The sequence below is a fragment of the Crocuta crocuta genome, unplaced genomic scaffold (assembly GCF_008692635.1).
Source record: "Crocuta crocuta isolate KB4526 unplaced genomic scaffold, BGI_CrCroc_1.0 scaffold125, whole genome shotgun sequence".
Classification (NCBI taxonomy): Eukaryota; Metazoa; Chordata; class Mammalia; order Carnivora; family Hyaenidae; genus Crocuta; species Crocuta crocuta.
Genome location: NW_027531143.1, coordinates 3,037,603 through 3,045,837, shown reverse-complemented (window position 1 = coordinate 3,045,837; position 8,235 = coordinate 3,037,603). Strand labels below are relative to the sequence as shown.

The window sequence follows — 8,235 nt, the reverse complement described above, 5'->3', positions numbered from 1 at the left end:
TGGAAATTTTAACATAACCCTGTTCCTACTTACGTAAAATTGCATATAGTTATATTGATGATACCCACCATGTTTATGGTGGGAAACCTGTGAAAACCAGCAGGAAATCAATGTTCCCTTTTGTCTGGCTCTCTGTGCTTCAGAATATCTCCCTTTTGATGGCTGCAGATGTATTAATACCAATAAATCCTTTTATATTCTCTGAATGTTTTGCTGTTTGAATAACTTACATCAAACTACGTTTGCTTATTAGGAATATTTCTCACTCCATTTTTTAGATTGTGAACTCAGCTGGTAATATGCTAATGAGGTTTTGGTGGTGTCATTTCCATCTGGAATGGGACAGTTTTCTATGGCCAAAGACTGAATTCCAAAGTGTGTCAAGTCAGGTAAAGAATAAATATCTCTGAGATACATTTTAGCACAGACAGAATAAATTAATTCTCTTTATTGAAAAATATATGTATACAAAGCTTTCATTTTCATGCCTCACTAAAAATTGCCCATCTCTTTCCCCTCTCCTCACCAAGGCTGCATATGACTCACAGAGGCATACACACACATTCACTCACTTGTGATCTAATCATATAGTTAGGAGAACCTGACTGAATTTAGTGCTAGTGTAGTATTGATGGTAACGTTAAGAGTTTAACCTTCAAAATTGGGTATGGTGGAGTTCAACTCCTTATTGATAAATTTGTAAACTGTATGACCACAGGCAAGTGACTTACGTTAAGCATCAATGTCCTGATGTTTAGAATGGGAATGATAACAATCCATCACAGAATCACAGAGGGTTAAATGAGTGGATACACGTAATGAACATAGTATAATGCCTTATGTATCCAGCCAAGAAATATTTCCTTAGTAACATGTTTTGAACAATAAGTAATATCTCGTCCAAAATTCAAAACATTGATTTCCTTGGAGACTCTTCTTGGATTATTTCTACTCTTTTCATAAATCTATTCAGATTAATTTGTAGGTGTGCCTCAGACATGCTTTTGAGATTTCTCAAAAAATGACTTAAATAAAAACCCATCTATGAACTGAAAGCATGAGAGTAAACTATCCTTAATTCTCTTAATGGAGTGAAATGATCTTTTCCCATTATTCTAGGGCTAGTTACATAGCTTATGCAGCCCCATAAACTCACTTGAATCAGGAACCTGGCAAGGGAAAGACCTGTTAGAATTAGAAGCTGCACATATTGGCAAGAGAGAGTGAGACACTGACTATGAGAGAACCAGAGCAGTGAGATGGCTTTTAGGGCCAGAAAAGAGAACCTGGAATTGTCAAAAGAGGTGAGAACTCAAGAAAACTGTCTTTCCAAAAAGAAAATAAGCAACCAATCAGTGAATCCATTAATCTTGGAAAGGGACAGTGGAGGAAGTATGGGGAGTTTACGAGGTAAAGTGTTTGAGGGTTGGGATTTGCAAAAAGGATACGATTAGGGCAGATTTGGGGCGCCTGACTGGCTCAGTTGGTTGAGTGTCTGACTCGGTTTCAGCTCAGGTCACAATCTCACAGTTTAGGAGTTCGAGCCCTGTGTCTGGCTGTGTGGAGCCTGCTTGGGATTCTCTTTCTCCTTTCACTCTGCCCCTCCTTTGCTCACTCTCAAAATAAATAAATACACTTAGTAAAAGATTAGGGCAGATTTGAAACAGTTTTAGGGGAAACCATACTATGATATGGACAAGTATAGTGGAAAAGTACAGGTGGAACTATGGTCAAAGAGGCTGAATTTGGTTTTGGCCTGAGTAGACTACTGGAGCTTTGGGGGATTTCGGCACTGAAGATCTCGCCTGTGAGAGACTTAGTGTGCTCACTGCCGCTGTGACTCCACAGTCAGATCTGCACAGCAAAAAAAAAAAAAAAAAACACCAGGTCTGGGTTCAGGAACATTGTCATCTCAATAGAAATTGTTTTTTCAAGGATTTATTTGCCTGAGATCCTACCTGATTCTGCCTTTTGGATATCACAACAATGTAAGTGCTCAGCTGGAGAAAGCTAGTAGAATAGAAATCAGTTTTCAGTTCTGTCATATCAAATCGCAGCTAAGAACCTGTGTCAAATCACTGTAGACATGCCATCTTGCTGAATTTTCTCCCTATTTCAAAACATGCTATTTTCCATTGAGGTGTGTGTGTGTGTGTGTGTGTGTGTTTTACATATAACATAACTTATATGACTTATCTATTTTAGTTTGCTGGGGCTGCCATAACAAAGTGACACAAACCGATGGCTTAAACAGTAAATAATAATGTTTCATAGTTCCAGAGGCTGGACTCTGAGATCACGTGCAGGTGGGTCACTTGTTTCTGCTGGCTGTGAGGGAGAATCTTTGTCATGCCCTCTCCTGACTTCTGGGGGTTTTCTGGCAATCTTTGGGATTCTTTGATGAAAGATACGTCACCTCTGTCTCTGCCTTCATGTTCACATTCCCATCCGCCTAGTTGCTTCTTCCAAATTTTTCCTTTTTATAAGGACACTAAACATAGTGGTCTATGGCCCCACCACAACTCAGGATGACCTGATGGGAACTAGTTACATTTACAAGGACTTTATTTCCAAATAAAATCCCATTATGAGGTATTGAAGTTATCTTTGAATTGGGGAAGAACACAATTCAGTTTATAACACCGTCTCTATATAAATATGCATCCACATCTATATCAAAATCTACCTTTTGTGTGTCTCTGTGTCTCCTGTGTGTATATGATTTTCTAAAGACAAATTAGTTTATGGGGTATCTGGGTGGTTCCATCGGTTTAGCTTCCGACTTCAGCTCAGGTCATGATCTCCTGGTTCATGAGTTCAAGCTCCACATCAGGCTCTGTGCTGACTGCTCAGAGCCTGGATGGAGCCTCCTTCATATTCTGTGTCTCCCTCTCTCTCTGCCCTTTTCCCACTGTGCTCTGTGTGTCTGTCTCAGAAAATAAAATTTAAAAACACATTACAAAATTAAAAAAATTAGTTTACAATACTATTTGTTTTTCTTTCTCTACCCTATTTCTTTTTTTTATTAACTTCTTGATTATTTACTCTTAAGTGAGGAGCAGGAAACACTCTTAGAAAGAAAGTCATTTTGATTAATTTGTTTCACTCCTAGGTTTCAGACACAGAATGAAAACAATAGCCCTTATTTTAATAGAGATAATTCGATACAAAGAATTGTTAAGTATTAAAAACGAAAATGCAGAAAAGTAAACAAGGTATCCCTGAGGTGGTAATTTCAGGAAGTAGAAAGCATTTCTAAGACTGAGGGGACAAAGGGATTGGAATGATTGAAAACAGACTGTAGGAGAGGGGCGCCCGCAACACTGAGAGGAACTGGGGCTCAGCCAGCACGGAGATCTCTGAGCTTGGACTTGGGGGAGCTAGGGGCTTAGGGGCTAGGACCTAGACCTCTGTGGAGGGCCAATGGCGGCTACTGCTGAAGGCGCTGAGGGGTGGCGGCACTGCTTCCCCACGTGTTGGAAAAAACTGCAAATTGCAATCGGGTGCTGCATCTCGGGTGAAGAAGCGTTGCTAGGGTGACTAACAAGAACAAGAAACAGAAACAGGCCAGGGCAGTAGGCAGAAAGGAGCGTGTACCTCCGCGAGACTTGCCATCTCCTTTCAGCATCCTTTCTTGGCAGAGTCTAACAGAAGGTCTGCCGGCAAAGAAGTACGGTTTTCAGAATTGCAGCATGACAGAGCAGAATATGGAAAGGTGGATTTGAGGCTGAGAGACAATAACTTTCTACTTGGACCGTGCCAGAAATAAGAAAGACGTGTACCTTTTTACCAAAATTTCTCTTGAAAGAAACTTTTCATACCAGCATATCCCCCAACATGCATTTTACTGATGTCATAGGCCTTCGGATTGGCTCCTTATTACTTTAATCCTGCTTTGGCCGGCCACAGACCAGCGCTGGTTCTCAGAGCTTACACCTCACCGAATGACTTCCTGAAAAAGTCTATTCATATGACAGATAATTGGAGCATGAGGCGATCACAGCCTACTGTCAGGAAAATAAAGGCATTCCCAAGCCCCACTTTGTACCCCTTAGGCAACTTGAGGACATAACTCCCTAGCACTAAAATTAAATTCTCTGCAAACATTTGGAAAATGGTGACTAAGTTAATGCAAAGTAACTGTCCTCCATATACTTCTGTCACGTTCACATTTCTCCACCACCTCACTGCTGAGTGTTAGCAGATATTTTAATTGTTGACTGTTGGATAGATGTGGAAATGGCATTGTGTGATTTGCATTTGTTGAACATCTCATGATAGATTTATCAGCTATTTGGGTGATCTAAATCTTGATGTGGCCAAAATCATGCCTATTTCCTTCTAGGTAAGATACACTTAGAATCCCACAATGATTGATTACAGCTTAATAGGTTGATAAATGTATGTTTTTCATTGACAATTAGGTTTCCCCTAAATATTAGGAATGGCAACAATGCCACCCAATTATTATTGATAAAAAACTTGCAGTCGAAAGAGAATTTCAGTGTGGGTTATTTTACAGCTCTAGTGAGTTAATCAAAGAAGAAAAAGTAGCCAAATCCACTTATAATTACAAATTTGCTGTATTAAATGGCAGTCGTTTAGCAACTGGAACACTAGGGAATAAGGAATGAGCATTTCAATAGTTTTCTTATTAAGGAACCCATTTTAATGAGTAGTAATCACTGCCTTCTTATCTCCAACTTAGGCAGTATAAAAAGTGACCATTTCCACATTAAGTTCTTTAAGCTCCTTAATATTGATATCTCCACTTGAGAACAAAAATGAAGAAGGGGGCTGTAGAATACCATAAATCACAATGTTAAGGTTAAAAACAATCACTACCCCCTGGCTGGAGAGTTTTTCTCTGTTCACCACACAGCAACAAAGTAGAGAGAGACAACAGTCCTATACCTGTGGGCACTGGCTTGATTGAGCAGCTCATCCTTCAGTTCAAAACTTTGTGCCTAGAAGTGAAAAGACATTATAAAGGCAATAAAATAGAATTTCAATAACAATGCAGGGGAAGTAACGTAGATGCTCCTTAAATTCAAACTGCCTAATAAAATTACTTTTTAAAAGTGTCAGGTACTCCTGGGCAGCTCAGTGAGTTAAGTGTCTGACTCTTGATTTCCAGCTCAGGTCATAATCCCATGGTTCATGAGATCAAGCCCTGTGTTGGGCTCAGTGCTCACATAGCCTGCTTGGGATTCTCTCTCTCTCTCTCTCTCTCTCTCTCTCTCAAAATAAATAAATAAACATTTTAAAAAAGTGTTAATAAATCTCAGTGGGATATTTTAAGACTCTCAGGGCTAACAATAATTGTATATCTGGTCATGGCCATTAATGACATGATTCTATGACAGAAATTAGAAAATCTCAATTATTATGATAACCGGGTAGGAAAACTGTTCTTTCTTTCTATCTAATGTTTACCATTCTCTTATAGAATTCAGATGTATTTTTTCTTGGGCATAGACACTCTACCTGCTATAAAACATTTGGTCAGTGTGTTTAAGCTATATAACCATCATGAAAAGAATATGAAACTGCCAAATATTAGACGTGTTTTTGAACAGATAGTTCCAATCCATCCCACACTATTTACTCTAATTCTCCATGTTGACCTCCCTCAGGAAAAACTCAAAGTGTATCTTAGCTCACATTCAACATGGAGTTGAATGTGTGGGAATCTTGGTCTATTTTCCACTATAGACTCATTAGTTTTCCAACCTTGGGTGTCAGAGTCACTACATTATAAGAAAAAATTTCACACTACTGACCATTCTATACTCTTTCATCTCAACAAATTAACAATGCAAGAACCCACCCTTCAGAGCTTTCAATGGTCTCTCGTTAGCATTTGACTCCATAGATGTTTGTCAAAGTCATGGATAATTGTTCTTAGTTTATAATCCTAGATTCTTGGAATAATATGAATGTCTGCAGTGTTGTCATCTTCCTGAATATCAGCTTCTTCTGTAGGAAGCAAGAAGGAAACGCCTTAAGAAACTATTGGTCTCAGCATAGAAACTTGAACATCCATGCTTATTTATATAATTATATAATTATAATGTTATTATAATATCCACATACTATAATATTATGTCAGAAGAAGGGTGGGAAGAAAGAGTCTCCGGACTAATTGAATTCTAATTCTAAATAGTTTTATAAGGGGCCTATGTCATAGCCCCTCTCCTTTTTAACTTGCCTTTAAATAGCTTGATTCTGTTTTTAGCTGAGTTGGATACAAGCCCACCTGTGACAACAAAAAGGGAGAAAAGCATCCTCTTCTATAGTGATGACATGGGTTTACATCATGAGCTAAGAACAACCTCAAGAAGTGATAAAATACTTTGGCTAATTACTGTCAGACAGAACAGTTTAACATCTACTCCACTGAATCTAAATTGTTATCTTTGGCAGGAGTTCTCCAGTGGTAAAGTGGACACTAGTAAGTAACTCTATGCTGCAAGTCAACTCATCCTGTTACTTAAGAGTATGCTACATAGCCAACTCCTCCTGGTGAGCCGATCAGCTTGTAGCACCACTTAAAATCAAGAGCAATTCTGATCTAACAGTGAATTTCTTTTATGGCGAAGACATGTACACTTGAGGTACAAATAAATTATTTTATATACAGAGCTTTGTGCTAATTAAATTGTCATGCAAGCTAGTATGTTAAAATTCCTTTCTTTTTTTTTTTTAAATGGTTACTTATTTATTTTTGAGAGAGAGCCCACACCTGCACAAGTAAGGGAGGAGCAGAGAGAGAGGGAGAGAGAGAAACCCAAGCAGGTTCCACATTGTCAGCACAATGCCTAACTCAGGGCCTTGAACTCACTAACTGAGATCATGATCTGAGGTGAAATCAAACGTCAGATGCTTCACCTACTGAGTCCCCCAGGTGCCCCAAGCTCTTTCTTATGGAAAGCACAGTGGATTCCTTGAATGGCCTTCTTTTTCATGAGGATGCCTAAGGGCACAATGGAAGCATGGTGTTGCTTTCTGATGTTTGAATTTCTCATAAGGATGGATCTTCCTGCAAACAATAACAGAAATATCTAAAATTTAATTACTGAGCATAGAATTCAGTCTGAGGTTCTGTAAAAAAAAGTTACAAGAGACCAACACCTCTGAACTCTCTTAGCTTGGCATCCTTTAATGATGCCTTTATTGTGTTTTGATTTCACATTTTATCCTAATTTTTATCAAAAGTTAACATAAAGAATAACTACGCAAAAAATAATTACTGACCTTTGGCAAAATCATTGCTGATAATATTGTCTATCATACTGCTTACTTAATATATACCTACATACGATATAGATATCATATTATATATTATATATGTATTGTATTCTCACTTTCATGATGTTTAACACGATAAATCCCTCCACGAGTTTAATGCTAAGAAAGAAAGAATCTCAACAAGTGATTATGTGTGCTTCCATTGAGTGAAAACAGGGACCATATGATCCTTCTTGCTAGAAATCTAAGTGGTAAAGTGTTAAAATGGAGTTACTAGGCTTCTAGTTTCCTGATAAAATTGACTTCTTCTAGAGCCTCTTCACTGTCTGAACTCACTTGTCGTTCTCCTCCAACATCATCACCCAGCCTTTCCCTCAGGGAACTGTCCCTTCTATCTTTACACAGACATCATATGTAAGCCTCTTTCAGCATGCTGCTGCTGAGAAATATCCCATGCTTTTAGCTTTTCTGACACTTTTTCTGATCATTTTGCTTTGTAGTCAATACACCCCACCCCCAATATTTATCCAACCTCAGTCTAACGTTCAGAAGTCACCAAAGTGAAGATTTCCCTTGGTCATCTCATCATGCTTCCTACCATTACTCATGTCATTGACCCTACCTGCAATGTCTCTTAATGTCTCTCTGACTGGACAAACCCTATCCATATTTTAAGGCTCAATGTAAATTATTTGTCTACTACTCTAATGTCACTAAGATCTCCCTTCTTTGGAGTTCTATCTGCAACTTGTAATATTCTGTTTAACTAAGGTCATACGTTTTTTCATGATAGTCCCTAGTATAAGCATAATAAATGAAGCATGCAAAACTGAACAGATTATTACAAGTAGTTTGAGTGAACTGCAATAATTCCTTAAGTTTTATCATTATTAGCAGCCAAAGGGTCTTTATTCTCTCATGAGAGGGGTCTTTGCCTTGTTCCACACTACATCCCCAGCACATAGTTGGCATATGGTAGACATT

At 38.4% G+C, this 8,235-nt stretch overlaps 1 long non-coding RNA gene across 1 annotated transcript; it reads left to right on the top strand.

Annotated features, from left to right (window-relative positions):
- The first annotated feature begins 287 nt into the window (after positions 1-287).
- On the top strand, positions 288-6,594 carry LOC144237447 (uncharacterized). Its single transcript, XR_013336857.1, has 3 exons — positions 288-389; positions 2,206-2,306; positions 6,427-6,594. It is a non-coding gene; the product is annotated as an uncharacterized LOC144237447 (long non-coding RNA).
- Positions 6,595-8,235: the final 1,641 nt, after the last annotated feature.